This window comes from Onychomys torridus, chromosome 23 (genome assembly GCF_903995425.1).
Source record: "Onychomys torridus chromosome 23, mOncTor1.1, whole genome shotgun sequence".
Taxonomy (NCBI): domain Eukaryota; kingdom Metazoa; phylum Chordata; class Mammalia; order Rodentia; family Cricetidae; genus Onychomys; species Onychomys torridus.
This window is the reverse complement of record NC_050465.1, coordinates 16,126,606-16,143,392: the sequence shown is the minus strand read 5'-3', so window position 1 is coordinate 16,143,392 and position 16,787 is coordinate 16,126,606.

Genomic DNA, 16,787 nt, shown 5'->3' with positions numbered 1-16,787 from the left:
TCTTTAGAAGTAAGTTCCTTAATCTACCCTTTCATCCTATTATATCTGTATCATATCCCCTTTTCTTCTTTAGAAAGAGATCTCATTTATAATCAAACTGCTTTAAATAAAAATATTGTTTTTTTTCTGTCCCACACCAGAGGGCTCTTCTGATTTGGGACACAAGAATCTCTTAACCTTTTCTTTTAGCAATATGTCTGGGTTTAGAGAAGGAGTGAGCCAATTCCATCTCCAAAACCAGCTTGATAATTTTGGGAATGTGGGCGTAGTTTCTCTTACTACTTCCTGCTGGAGGGGGGCGCTGTATCTTATGGGGACACAAAGAAAATTTTAGGATTATGGAGTAGTCCATTAGGGTGAACCTCTGAGCCAGTTGCCTTGAAAGCATTCTGGATGTTGGATCATCTGGGCCATGGTGTTATCAGAGACCTTTCAGGTGGTCTTGGCTGATCAAACCTGATGTATCTTAATCTGGAACAAATCCACAGCCTCTGGCTTTCTGTGGAAACAAAAGCAGAGACTCTTTTCCAAAGCAACATATCCTTATATCCAAATTTTGAAGTCAAGTTACCTTTAAAATTTACATATTTATTTAACTCAACAGCTTTTACGATCAAATCTTTTTCTGTAGTTAAAAATTCCAAAGACAAGACAAACCAGATTCTCTGTGTAATATCCATCTTTGTAAGACTGAAATGCTGCTGTGGCTGCTGGCTCCACCCACCTCAGCTTCCCAACATGGCGGTGGTACAGTTTACCACCAGCTCTGGGTCTGGAGCCATGTGTACCATCAACTATCAGAAGCAGTTCTATCAAAGCAGTGCATAGCCCAGAAACTTTTTTTTTTTTTAAACTAGCAAAGGCTAAATCTACCACGCAGCAGAGTAAAGTGCCACTTGTAGACTCCTCATTCCTGCCACACTGCAGGTCAGACACACATGCCAGGAACCCGCCATAGTAGCTCAAACCGGCAGGCTGCTGCTAACTTGAGAAAGACAACTAGGAAGCTGTTTTTAGCTCTGTCTTAGAATCTTTTTTCTCAGGTTTTAGGTGGAAATTCTTGCCAATACTTTGGGTGCCATTTGTAGCTAAGAGTTTTCCTGCCTGGCCCAGTCAGGACAAATCTCTCTTACCCGCCAGTCCCACAGTCGCTCAGACCCAACCAAGAAAGCACACAGAAACTTACATTGTTTACAAACTGTATGGCTGTGGCAGGCTTCTTGTTATTTACTTTTTTATCTTAAATTAACCCATTTCTGCTTATCTATACTTTGCCACATGGCTTATGGCTTGTGGCTTACCAGTGTCTTTACATGTTGCTTCTCATGGCGGCGGCTGGAGGTGTCTCTCCAGCCTTCTACTTCCCAGAATTCCTTTCTCTCTTGTCCCGCCTATACTTCCTGCCTGGCCACTGGCCAATCACAACTTTATTTACACAGAGCGATATCCACAGCATTTGAATACAAAGAAATTTTTGAAAAAGAGGCAACTTTTCTTTATAGAGAAACATTTTCAATGGTACAGTGGGAACTGCTCTGAAAGCAACTCTACAAACCAAATGCAACAAATCATGAAAATTATAACTCATTTGAAAAGAGAGCCTGTACTGAGAAGGGCACTGAAGGGAACCCATTCTTCCCCAAAATAGCTGTAGAAGAAGCTGTTTTCTCAGGGTCAGCACACAGATGTTGATACAGCTGTGGTCCAGTTAGTCAGGCTCCATCCCAAGCTTATAGCAGAACTTGCTGGTATCAACTACACAGTTCATGTTTTGCAGGGATAAAGAATGTAAGATAAAATGAATCAAGGAGTATTGTATTTTGGTTGCAGAGAATGCTGAGTCCAGGTAATATGTGGTAGGTCCTTGCATGCAGGCCCTGAGAGGCCACTGTGAAGCTGTAAAGATATAGCCCAATTATCAATACAGACTATTAGGAAATTTCTATATCCACTAGACACCCAATGAAGAAAAGTGGATACAGAGTTGAACAGCCATGATAGAGGGAGATTTTGTTTTGTGTGGCAGTTATGGAGGGCAAGGCTTCTTAAGACTTTTGGAGCTCAAATGATTCCATCATGAGACAATGCTAGAGAAGAAGCTCCAGAGTATTCCCTGTGGGCTTCAGTCTCCCTACAGTATTACTCCTTTCTATGTTCCCATTCTTCCCAGGTGTTCCCATTCTTCCAAGGTGGAATGGGAATTTCATTCTATCATTGTGTACAGGAAGAAGGTAGCTTGATTTTGATCTTATTGGAGCTAAGTGGTAAGAGATTGCAATCAGTTATCACACAAGACTTGGAAAGTAGACTTTCAAAGTGTTGGAAATATTAAAGACAATAGGGACATTTTAAGTTGTATAAAATGTATATATAATTTTTACTGTGAAATGACCATGACCTTAAAGAAAGATGTGGAAGTTTGTGGCTTACAAGTGACAGGTTTGGATGTCAAATATACAACAGTCAGATTTTGTTTTTTTGGTGGATAATCATGATTTAGTAGGATCTAGAGTCAACATGGAAACAAATCTCTGTATATATATATCTGTAAGATATTATTTATGTTGAAGTAGTAAGGCTTATCCTAAATTTGGGTGGAGCAATTCCTGGGAATCCTCCTTCTCCAACTAAAAGGATGGAGGAATTGGAACACAAACCTTGATTTCTGCATCCTGATAGAAGATAAAATACAACTGGATGCTTTGGATTTAGTCACTTGGACTTTCTCATTGACATAGGTTGCACCAACACCTTCTGTGAATTACTTTTCTAAGGTATATTGTCACAGAAAGGGCAGAAGTCACTAATATACAGTCTCTAAGTGCACTTGAGGTTAAACCTGGAAAAAACTCTTCTTAGGTGATTATGCCAGGGTAGAGAGCCCTTGAAGTCGTCTTTGTTCTGCCACCCTCCTCTTAATGAAAATATTGCAAATGAATTTACATTGTTTTACACTATCACTCTTGAAGCACGCAGAGCCATGCCTTCAAGAAATCTTTTATGTTGTCCCCTCGCAAAGTCTGTGGTTTCTCTTTGACTGTGCCATTTAAAAATTACAGATGCTATAATTGACTTGTCTTCAACATTAGAAAGGCTCTGATTCCTTTCCATGCCAAACTATGTATCTTCTATACTTCTGCTTTACTTTTGAGTCACTTTGATTCTAAACTTGGCTAACTATTGTATGCAAAAACCTTGCCACAGCAAGAATGTGACATTGTCTGATATTTTGTGATTTCTTCCAACAAACACCTTAACCTCCTACTTTTTAATTCATCCTTGCTCAAATGTTCAGGACACAGGCAGAATTCAGCTAGTTTTATTTATTTATTTGTTTGTTTGTTTGTTTGTTTGTTTGTGTCAGAATACAGCAGCAATGACCGATAGCCCTGTTTCCTGAAGAGTTCTTGTTATCCCCTAAAACTTGATCATCAGAGTTTTATTTACTTATTTTTGAGACATGGTATCATGTGAACCCACTATATATGACCCACCGGCCTCCATCTGCCAAGTAACAAGTCCACAGATCTATGCCAACATTCTTTGTTCTTCATAATCACAGTTATTATTATTATTTTTTTTTTGCCGAATTTCTCTTCTAATTTACTACCAGAATTTCCCATTAATCTGTGCTTAAAGTTTTCCAGGGCTTTGTTATCCCAGTTTAAATTCTTTGACATTCCACGTGGACAGGTTTAATCAAAGCAATAGCTACATTGCCAGTACCAGTTTTCTGTATTAGTCCTCTTCTGTCTCTTCATCCAAATACCTGACAAGAAGCAACGTAACAAGGAATGGGTTATTTCAAATCACGGTCTTCTGTGACATCTACCATTTCAGTGTAGAAGTCACGGTGACTCAGATCTGTAACGGCAGGAGCATCATTCTCAGGAAGAAAAGGGATTTCTGGAGTTCACCTGGCTCCCTCCTTTTTCTTTCTGTTTATCCCAACTTTGATGCTGGAATGGTCCTGCAATCTTTTAGGATGAGTTTTCTTCTCTCAGTCAACATTTTTTGGAAATATGCTTACAGATAGACACTACGATTTGCCTTTCTATTGCTCCATACATCCATAAGTGCATACACTTGTATACATAGACAAATGCAATACATACACACTCTACATATCTATTCTGCCACATATACACCTAACCATCACACATACTGATGAAATTCACGATTTTGTTCTTAAGAACACATACTTAAGTTCTGAAATTACATGTATGAACTTAGAACAAAATAACTGATAATACAAAGACTTGAGGGATTATAGTTTTAAAAATACTGTTTCCAAAACATTTTTCTTTCACAGTTTTTTAAAAAAAATTTTAAAAAATAATTTTCTTCCAAATTTCAAAAGATTTTATTTATTTACTTATTAAAGTAGGCATGCAACTAGTTTGTATGTGCATTCCAATTGTCTAGGACTATTTGCTATCACATTCTCATTTTTCCTTGTGCTTTTAGAATATTATATTGTCTTAAATTTATTTTATACCAACAATCTAAGAAAAATGGAGAATAACTGACATTTATTTGTTATCCTTTGCCAGTCAACTTGTTTGGATTATTCAATTATGCCAGCTACACAACACAAACTCATGCATTTACATTTTGAGATTAAGAATTTTCCCTTAAGTACCCGAGGCTCAGAGCAATTGAAAAACTTGCTGAAGATCTCTGAGCTTTGAGAATTGGATGCAAGATTTCAATCACAAGCCTTGTGCTCTTTCTAATACATCTGTCACCCATTTCAAGTAAACACTAATGTGCTGAATACACAGAGCAGTATTTCACATCAAGGAAGAAATAGTTGGTCACACACATTTCATTCATAGCATAAAACCTAACCTTATACTCTAAAACCCTAGTACTTTGATCATAGAAAAGTTTTAAACTTGTTGAAGTCAAATAGAGTTATGTGGAGGAAGAGCTATCACTGAGTTATTAATACTATGAAATTACCTTATAGAACTGGATTCCATGGCAAATTGTTCATGTAGACTTTGTGTAGACTTAAGGCTAGGTATTTGCTTATTTTCCCCCCAGAGCTGTTTCAGAAGTCAAAAATCATAATATGGGCACCATAAATTATTTGCTTTTCTGAAAGTAGTACATTCTCAGTATTATAGTATCAATAAATATAACCTATAAAAGACAGGTTTTAATCTTCAGGTATATTGTATATTATTTTAAATTCATATATTTGAGAAAGGTAAATTATTTGAAGTAAAAACTGTAACTGTGTGAGATATGCAGTTATAATATTTGGACTAATGTGCACTTTACATATTAAAAACAGAAAAGGACACAATTATATGAGTCTATAAATTCTACAAGTCAAGGTATTTTATTCAAAATAATGCAAGTACCCCAGCCACAGTAAGTACACAGTAACAGTTATAAAAAACAAGATAGGCAAAAAGAAAATATATTATGTTGAGAATTTCCAAAGAAAATGAGTAAAAGTAAAATTATATTTTGATACCCATGGAGGGTGAGTGTGTGTGTGTGTGTGTGTGTGTGTGTGTGTGTGCTCCAAATTTGATTATCATGTTAAGTATTATCTAGAAATTTATTTAAAGGTAGCTATATTTTTTTGTGTGAAATTGGTAAGTATGAAGTTTACCTTATTGTTTAAAAAACAAGCTTGGGATAAACATAGGTCAAAGTTATCTAGGTAAAATAAACCAAACTCACAAAGACAAATGTCCCATATTTTCCTTTACATAAGGATCTCAGACTTTCTAATTTTTTACATGCACAGGCCTGTACACACACACACACACACACACACACACACACACACACACACACTCATTCACTCACTCACTCACTCACTCACTCTCTCACTCACTCACTCATAAGACATGAAATTGAAGGAAGGTTGATGGGAATCTTGGTTGTGAAGTTGGTTGTATCTGACCTCATTGACATAGGTCTGTGGTGAAAATCCTGGAAGGAGTACTTGAGGCTGGAAACACTATTACTTTCAATGGACTGTACCTTCTTTAGGAGGCCTAGAGAGGAAAGATATGAGGTAAAACAGTGCTTTTTCTTGCCTGACTGGATCTCACTTCCTCCTGGTGAGGCCCTCAAAGTACCACTGTCACAGCTGCTGTCATCAGAACCTTGCTTTTTTTTTCCCATATGGTATGTACTTGAGACTCTCTGACATTTATTCTGGCCATCAACATAAGATTGAATATGTTGAGGAATTCAGTATATTGGACTGAGTAGATAGATAGATAGATAGATAGATAGATAGATAGATAGATAGATAGATATAGCTGTTTCTGTTCCTCCAGAAAACCCTGGCTAGTGTAGAGATTTTTTCATTCAAAGAAAATGGACGAGAAGGTTGTGGAGGAAGCTGAAAGATGAAGGTATAGAGGATAAATATAGTTAAATTTGGTGTTATAGTTGAATAAAAATATTGTTTTGAAACATATCAGAATGTACAATATGTATACACAAACTTTTGACAAGAAAGATGTTCCGTTAGTGATTTCAGTTAAATGGAAAAGAACTAAGAGATTTAGGCACACACTACACACTTATGAGATCTGCATTTTTCTTGATCTGGATGTTCCATAATAACAACCCAAAGTACCTGGACATATAGAAAATTTTGGTGATTTCCTCCATATCAAGGGAGGATTTCTCTGTTTTTGGTGAAACTAAACTATGATGTGTAGTATTCCAGAAAGTCAACAGTCAACTTAGCCATCCTAAGCTTTTGAATTATTGTCCTAGGAACTTAAAGTATGCTATTCATGGATCATAGAGGGGGCTTTTAGAAGGAAATATTTCATTGTAATTTGCTTAAGAGAGAGAAGACTGAACTCTTATCTATTACTAGTGATTCATGGAGAGTGGAATATCATTGAAAGTCACTTAGAGTTCCTAAGACTTTACTGGATGGAAGCATGCATGGGGGGCACAAGCTGGTCAATCCACTCACCATTCCAGGTGTCTGCATCCTTCCCAGTTCAGTCCGGTCCTCACTATGATTTTCAGAAAAGGGAAACAGCTTTAGGGGAAAAGAAATAAAAGACTTGACCTCTTTTCTGGCATTTGTGGCTTCAGGCCAGGGCAAAACCAGATACTTTGGCTTAAACACTTTTGACAATCTGGCCTTCAGCAAGGACAAAATTGTCAGCAGATTTAAGGGTATTTGCAGCTTTAAGCCAAGGAAAAATTACACCCTTTTGTGGTACTTTATGCTAAACTGCCTAGCAAATTTCTGAGTCATGTTCTCATTACCAGGCACTGGAAGCTCTGTTTATATCTCCAAAAATCATACACACACACACACACACACACACACACACCATATGTATGTGTATGTGTGTATATATATATAAACATAACAAAATTAATATCAGATATACATTATAGACATATAAATATATTTCTATATTGATATATTATAATTGTTAACATTATAATATACCATTAAGGCAGTAATATAACTGATATGATGATGCATGTCTATGTTAATGAATATAAATATGATATGATGTATATAAGATATTAATTACGTTATATTAGAAACTTACCTAAAAAAGATTGGGATAAAGACCTATGATTCTCTTTGCCTTCACCTATTTTTTGGTTCTTAAAATTACAACTAGAAAAAAATTGAAAAGTCAACTTTTTATTATGTTTATTGTGAAGGTTTAAAGAGATAAAGATGTATATTTATACACCACATAATTACAGATCCCCTCCTGCAGCTAATCATGCACGCATATCCATTACATGCAATGCTTCCATTTCTTAATCAAGCATTCTATGATTATGCAAAATTCTGAGATAATAAGGTACACCCTAGAAGATATAGCAACTCAGTGCTATTAAATAAGTTCTGAAAAATGGGAAAATTGACTCTTTTAGTCTTGAATATCTTAGCTTTCATAATTAGTAGATTATTTGCATAGTATAATTGGCATATTTTCATATTGTATTGACATTTCCTTTGCATTTACTTGGTTGTTTCCCTAACTCATTTTCAGTGACTAAATATTTTATTAAGAAAATTATGGACCATAAAAGCCAGAAAACTATAAAGAGGCCACTGAAGATGATACCCTAAGGAAAATGGATATAAGAACACAGTAAAATGAAAGTATAGAGGAGAGATACTGGGGGTGGAGAGATTTAAGCAGAGTGGGGAGTTAGGGCTGAAGAAGACCAGGGCATTGATAGGATTAGCCATAAAGAAACATCTATGAAAAAGCTACCAGGAAACCTACTATGTAGTAACCCAATTCAAATACCTATGTTAAAAAGCATAGATATCTTCCATGGCTGCATGCTGGTGATCTCAGTAGCTCTAAGATACTCAACAAAAATCCAGTACCAGATGAGCTTTACCTCTTATGAGCTGTTGGCAGTGAAGTCCCAGAAGTCCCTAGACTCTTGTCCTTCTACTTCATCAACCACTAGATCAGATATTTTTTATAAAGACATTTGTGACTGTTAACTCTCATAGTCAAAGTGAAATAACCTTGAATCACATATGAAGAGAGTCTCAATGCGAGATTGGTTACATTGGATTGGCCTATGAGCCCTTTATGTGGTTCAGAAAGACAAGAATGTTCCAAACTAGTCCAAAGCTACTTAATAAACCAACCTCTTTCCTAACTTGACTATGAAAAAACTCCTATAAGAACAGGTTAACTACTGAGCACCAAATGCTGCTTCTTGCCTGGTGATGGTAGTGCATACTTTTAATACCAGCACTCGGGAGGCAGAGGCAGCTAAATCTCTGTGACTTAGAGGCCAGCCTGGCCTACAAAGCTCTTACATAGGGAAATTGTCTCAAAAAACAAAAACAAACAAACAAACAATCTCACATTTGAATTAAGATAAATTTCCTGCTTTTTATATAAATAAAAAATAAATTCCCATGATACTAGCAAAGACTACCACAGATGGTAAAATACATAGATATTATAGAACATCTTACATAGCATTTGAGACAATCCAATGACTCAGTTAGCTATATGGCTCTTACCCTCACACAGAGTAGAGATTAAGGCTAATTAGGATCACAAACCAGAAAATTTGATGCTTGTGATGATTATTCTTAGTTGTCAACTTAGTTGTCAGTTGGGATTAACTAAAACCCAAGCTGGGCAAAATTGTAAAGGGATTTTTTTTTCTTAATGAAGTCATTTAAAGTAGGAAGACCTAAATCCAGATCTTTGGAGGTGGGAGGATACACCTTAAATCTGGGCCATACTTTCTGGTGGAAGCCTTTACAAAGGATGTGGAAGAAGAAGCTCTTACGCATTGTCTGCTTGCCTTGATTCTCACTTCAATATTGTCAAATATACTTCAGGATTTCAACATATACTGAAGATTCCAGCTTCATTGACTGATCAACTACTGCATTCTTGGACTTTTCACTGGGAGACAGAGACAGTCTTTGTTGTACTAGCTGGATCACAACCTGTATGTAACTTTAATAGATCACTATTGTCTCTAGATTCATTGTAGTGTTTCTTAGAAAAGTGAAATTTGCATATTGAATGCATATTTAGAAATTAAAAGTTGACCATTTTGTCTCAGAATTCATATGCACAGCCCAACCACATATATACTTCATAAAAATTTAGATTTTGATAGAGAATTTAATATTTAATAAAAAATTAAGCCTTCACAAGAAACACAACGTGTATATACACAAAAATTACTTCTAATATATAGCTCTTTTAAATAATTGCATTTTTAAGAAACTTGATTGTTATTGCATGGGTGTGGGTGTGTATACATGTGGAGGTCAGGGGACAATTTTGTGGAGAGGGTTCTCTCCTTATATCCTATGGGTTTGGGCAATAAAATTATGGTCCTCATGCATTCATGGAAAGTGCCTTTACCTGCTGAGCCATTTTGTGGACTCCAAAATTACATTTTAAATACAAAAGTTTCATGGCTCACAGGAGTATGAACATTCTTTGCCCAGAGTCATTAACAAATGTTGCTGTACTGAGACTTGAGAAAACCTTTCTACGTGTTTTAGAGAGAAACAAAGAGCAATATCAGATAGATGGAAATACAGATAGGCAAACACAGTTTACTATTAAAAGCATATATTTACTAATGGATTCAGTGTTGATGCTTCATTAATGACAAATATTAAATGTTCTATTACCTGGTAAATGTTCAGTGTATATTTTAAATGCACTAACAAGTGATGCCTCAGCAGATAAACACATTCTGGTTTATTTCAGAATTAAATATTGCAAAGTTGTTTAGCGCTTACCCGTTTAGCTATTAGCTCCTTAATCATGGGGAACTATAAAAGAGCCCGTGTCACTCATTAGGAGCTAACATTAAAAATCCTTGTTTATGCAGTAACCAAGAAATAGAAATAGAAATGCACTGATAGGTTTGAGAGGCAGACAAGAGCCCTGCGTTCTTCTGTGTTGTAATTTTGCTCAAAGCTTAATTTATTTTCTAGTTGTGATTTATGACTGTGGGAGATCTCCAAGTACTTCTTTGTTTTCATATCTTGTGCTATCTTGAAAGATTTAGGTTCTTTTGAATCACCAAGTGACACTATTTTCTTTACTATGGAATGATTCCCAAAATTCCACCTCATACTTGGATGAGTCCTTATCACCTAATGTCATTGTACATGACACTTCTGTGAAGAAGTGATTATTTATCCATCTGCATAAAATAAGATCCTAAAATAAGAAGACATTTGATAATGCTCTAATACCTGCTTTTTTTTGGTAGAATTAATGAAATTACTTTATGTCTCTTCTTTCAAGCAAACACGTGATCATGGCTGTAAATTTTAGCATTGCTACCTACAAGCCTTTCATCGGTGAATGAGCCCTGTCATTAATAAAGAAAAGGTAAGAAATGCTTGTTTCATGTAGCCATTATGTATCCCCTGCATTGCTCTGAGAGTAGTTGATGCTAATGTAAGCTGTCATTTTGTCTGTGAGGAGAAAAGGAATGGGAGAAAACAGGACAAAGACTCTTCCTAAAATATAGAATAATTTGAGAAATGTAGATACAAATCAGACAATGGTTTGGAGATGCAGTCTAATGAAAGGTATATATTGTATTCATTTATAAATAATTGTACATGAAAAGGATGCAAATATTTTTATTAAGGAATTTTCTATTCATTTTACACATCAACCAAAGATTCCCCTGTCCTCCCTCCTCCCACCTCCCATCCTTCCCCCAAACCCACCCTCCATTCCCACCCCCTCCAAGGCAAGTCCTCTCATGGGGAGTCAGCAGAGACTGGTACAGTCAGTTGAGGCAGGTCCAAGCCCCTCCCACCTGTACCAAGGCTGCACAAGATGTCCCACCATAGGCACTGGGCACCAAAAAGCCTGCACCAGGGATAGAGCCCAATCCCACTGCCAGGGGGACCTCTAAATAGTTCAAGTTACACAACTGTCTCAAAATTGATGAGTAGTGATGAAGCAAGGTTAGCCACTGCTCAGTCAGTTCCCAGTCAGTGCACTAGTGACAGCTAGATACTGAAAAATGATACTTCATTCTGTGTTTAAAATTCCAAAAGAAGAGGGTTTTACTTATAAAGAAGCTGTGAATAGATTTGTATGACCTAATTTATGGGGGCCCCTGTGCTTACTACTAACCGTCATCGCTACTTTTATAAATATTTATTTATTTTTTCATTTTACACACCAACCACAGTTCCCTCTCCCTCCACTTGGCCTGCACCCTCCCACCTTACCCCCACATCCACACTTCGGAAGGGGTAAGGCCTCCCTTGAGAGTCAACAACACAGGCTGGCATACCAAGTTGAGGCAAAATCAATCTCCTCCCCCCTGAATCAAGGCTGACCAAGCTATCCCACCATAGGGAATAGGCTCCAAAAATCCAGTTCATGCACCAAGGATAGGTTCTGACTTTATTATGTGTATATTAATGTTTGGATGTGTCTTACTCCCAATAATTCCTATGTTAGAAGTTTAGTCACTGATGGGTATTTTGTTCTTTGTGCTCAGAATGACTTAATGTCACTGGGTTGAGTTTTTTTGTTTGTTTGTTGTTTGTTTGTTTGGTTTGGTTTGGTTCTGTGTGAATGTGTGTGTGTGTGTGTGTGTGTGTGTGTGTGTGTGTGTGTGTGATTTCATATAAAATTTAAGATCATTGTTTTCTTTTGGTCTTGTGGACAATGCTAATGGGTTGTTAATTGAAATTAAATTAATCTATAGATCACATTCCTTTATAACACTGATTGTGCCAGTCTATGAGCATGGGAGGTGTTTCCATTATCTATTGTCTTTTTCATTTCCCTTTGGAATGTACATGGATGACTTCTGTTGTTAAAATAATGTCTTATCATTTACTCATCGTTTAGTTTAATTTTTGAAAATATAGGGATATAGTATAACTAAAATTAATTAGAAATTACTAAAATATTCAAAAGAATTTTTGCCTATCTATAAAGTATTAGAGTAATTTGTCAGGAGAAGAATGCATATAACATTATTTCAGCCTATGAAGTTTGTGGGGGAGAAGATAGAGTACTATGGCAGAGTGAAATTTCCTCTCTATAGGAGGACATAGTTTAAGAATTATATTAACCATTCAAAAGGTGGAGAAGAAACACTGAAACACTGAACAAGAGATCTGAGATGAGAATAACAAGAAGTGAAACACAGAGCACAAAACAGTAAAAGGAGCTACTGGGTAAATTTATAAACAGCATTTGCAGTGCCCATTGGGAGTAAAGACATATTAAGTGAGATACGGAAAAGTTGATGTGTTTAGGTAGGAAAATATATAAATAAAGTATATGTTTTTTTTTTTTAATTTGATAGTTATATCGGGAAAAAAAAACACCTTAAGCTAGTTAAACATTTGAGTTTGAGATACGAGCAGAGAAAGCAAGCTGAATGTATATTTAAGTTTGAATTCTCAGACTGCCATGTTTCAGGAAAGATTACAGAATGGGATCAAGAGACTACAAAGAACATTAAGAAGCTAAGAAAAAATACACATTTTTACCTTTAGCGACTTGAATTAAGACATTATTTTCTGGTCGTCTTCTTCTGGAAGCCTAGAGGCAGGAGCATGTACAATTGTTTGCTGGAGGATTAGAGAGCTCAAACTATAGATGATAAAAGACAGCAATTGCAAGTAGAGTCATGATAGTATGGAAACTGTGAGGAGTTTTAAGCCTGGGAGAATCAGAGAACAACAAGGTAAAAAATAGTCAGGAGATAGGTAATTGGCATTGGAACCAAGACAGGAGGTGATAAGAGCAGGCATGGTACAGAGTGAAACATCTGTGACTGAAGAGTTGGGAGTAGAAGGAATTTTGCTTTGTATGCTTCTCCAAGATGTCTAAGGTAGACTGGCTGGTTGAACATCACCATGAAGTCAAGATTTCCTGACATAGACATGCAAGTCAATTCAGAACCATGGATTCAGAAGGAAAATGGTGAAGCAGGGGTTAGTGTAAATACATAGACATATGTCAGGTAATAGTTATCATCCCACTCAGTAGTGGGGAAGGTTTTGGATTGTGTAATCAAATCAAATGATAACCAATAACAGAGAAGTTTGTGTTTCACTTGCTTGTTTGGGAGAAGGGATGTTAGCAGGAGTGAGCAGTGAGCACCCGTGCCTGAATCGCAGCAGGATGAGGTTGCATAAGAGTGAAATATTAATTTTAAACATTTGAAAGAAATGAGATTTGGACTAGACATGGCAGACAGTACCAGGGTCAGTTTTCTATTAGTGCAAGGAGACATTAAAATTTTTCCAATATTCAACATTTCCAATATTATTCCTCAAATATCATTTTTACAAAATTGGTAGAGATCAGTAGAAGCTAGTGAGTTAGAAACATAAATGTCTCAGAAAATGTCAACATGGGAAAACCTTTTTCTCTTTATTATAGGCTTGCATTCATCTGTAGGAAACATCTCTCTATTAACACTACAAGTATAATTTATAAATTGTGTGCTTAGTGAGGGGATTTTTTTTTTTTACTGTAAGATAACAGGGTCCATCCTGACCTAGCATTTATGCTCCTGTGCTTTTCAGAACACCCAGAGCTACAGAAATGTAACAGCAAAATTGAGGATAGCCATAAAAAGTTTTAAACAAGAAATGCTGAACAAGCAGAGGAACTGGGTTCTCAAATCCCTTCTTTCCTTTATGTCCTGTCCCTTCCCTTAGGTCCAATTCAGAGCCAGTTACCTCCACTGGAGGCAATTAGACTCCCTTCCATGCCCACTCAAATACTTGTTTTAACATATGGCACTTTAGATGCAGTTGCTTGTCTCCTTAAATGCCTCTCTAAGACCATTTTCTGTTTTTATGGCCAGTTTTAATGTGCTCCCATGTTTTCAGTACTTGGCTGCCAGACACTATTTTAATACTGGCATATCTCTTGCAAGGAAGCAACTGGATTCATTATTATTAAGTTATCTTTTTTGGCAGTGTGTTCTGCCTGGCTCACAGATTATGTAGAAGAAGAATGTCCTTTCCCAATCGTGGGTACCTCCTTGACGTTTCTCTGATAAACTTGTTCTGTATTATCTCCTGTTTTCTCTCTAGAGCTTTTCTCCTGAGATTTCATTACAGCCAGGGTGACAAGGATTTTGTTGTTGTTGTTTAGGTAACTTGGCATGTGCTAAATTGCCTCTGATAGAAGAAGAACTCAATCAAAACTGACATTGTCTGTCTAGCGTTTCACTAAAAGCCCACTAGGTTGTGATATTTTAATGTTGAAGCTTCAGTTATGCAATGAACATTAAATCCACAACACGGGCTTGCATACCAATTCCAAGAATTAGCACACAACTTAGATAGTCTTGAAAATCAGGTGTGACCCTGCTGAAGATAATTCTGGCTTCAGGGCTTTCATAGAGGATATTTTAATTCATTAAATTATCCAAGCATGATGCATATAAATGCTGACAATTATTCAAAAGCTTGTTGTCTCCCATTAATCACTTTATTATTCATATCATTCTTTCACTAGAGGCATTGGAATATGTTTGATTAATATCTTATTTCCATTGTTTTATGAGCAGTGTTTATTGTCTCTTCTGTAGAGAGCTTTGTCTTCTTGCAAGAACATGTGAGCATAACAATAGGTAATTATCAAATCTTGATACTATCTACTGTGATTGCACAGTATATCCAAATAATTACAGACCGACTGCATTCTGTGACTCGGATGCTAGGGATCTCAACCAAAGGTGAAATGAGTCACTGAAGATCACATGTCTAAAAGAAAAGTTCAGCACTGTAAATACCCCCCATACTACACCACCATTGCCTCATTCGTGGCTTTCTTATTTGTGATCCTAGAGATGTTGTTTGACTATCAGGTCAAGCCAAGAAGAACATTTTTTTAAAATTAGAAATGAGAGAATTTTTCATACGCTTCATGAACTGGTACTGAGTATTGTACAGCATGTCTTTCTTGCTCTGATTTTGAAAATAAAACCATTAGAAAAACCATAATGGTTGATATGCCAGGTAATTTGCATAACTTGACAAAGCATAAGTTATTGTAGAACATGTTTTATATGATTTTTGGAAAAGCCCACATTTGAATTTTATGTACAAATGGCTACTGTTGCATTCCAAATATTTTGAACATTATACTTAATATTTCAAAAAGAAAAAAAACTACATATACACACATACCATAAGGAGGGCAGACAAACTAAATCTGAAGAAATGTTCATCAATCTGGAAACATTCATCCTTAGTGCTGAATACTTTTGGACTTTTCTTTTACTAGAATTCTTTCTATCTGTGACATTAACATCACTTTTGTTTAGCGATGAGTTTGTTTTCCATTTTGTTTTTTCTCTTTCTCATGTGCCTTGCCTTGCATTACCTACTTGAGGTGCCTTGCCACAGGAAGCTACCTGGAGCACAATGCTTAGAGTTAACTCCTCAATACCCATATGACATCACCCAGTCAGACTTCATAAGCTTTACTCCATGCAATGACAGCCACACACGATCCTGCTGTTTTCTTTCTACCCACTCTACTGCTCTTGTATGAGCTTTCTTTTTCACCCTCCCCAAAATTAGTAAGTCATCAACCAACTGGGCAGATAAATGCCCCCAAGGAAGTCAGTGACACCTGATTACAGCTTCCAGTTTTCTGGTTACTTTAATTCTACAAAATTATGCTATGAAAAATCCAGTGTATACAATCAGAGAGCCATTGAAGGAGAGCTTGGAGTTTCAAGTCATGTTGGACAATCTGGCAATGAAAGGAAATGAGGTCCAGGTCAGTTTCCCCAAGTACTGTGACTCTGTATGATTACATCATCTCTTTGGCACCACTTTCCACACTCTGTTGTATGTGTTATATGGGAGGTAGACGCACAGGAAAGGTAATGGCCGTCATGGAGAGAACACAGTATAATAAAATATTCCTAGGTTATTAAATTGGTAGAGACAAAATTTCAAGTCTTGGCACTGCTACTTATTATACAGGAGAAGGTCCTATGATTTGAGTTTTATTTCTTTCATCGATCAAATATGAAATCTGTCATCTTTTTTGGGTGTGTAGTTTGATATGAAATTTGTGACCCATAGTAGAACCTCACTATTTGAAATTTTATATTTTAATACATCTGGTTTGATGTTTAAATATAGGTTCTACTTTCTATTTTCAAAAATTGGAAAGGGTGAAAAATGCAACAAATATGTGATGTGTTCATAGTACTCTAAAAAATAGTAGACTTTGAATAAAATAAAATTTTCTTTTAATGCTAATGAGGCTATGATTATTGCTCAG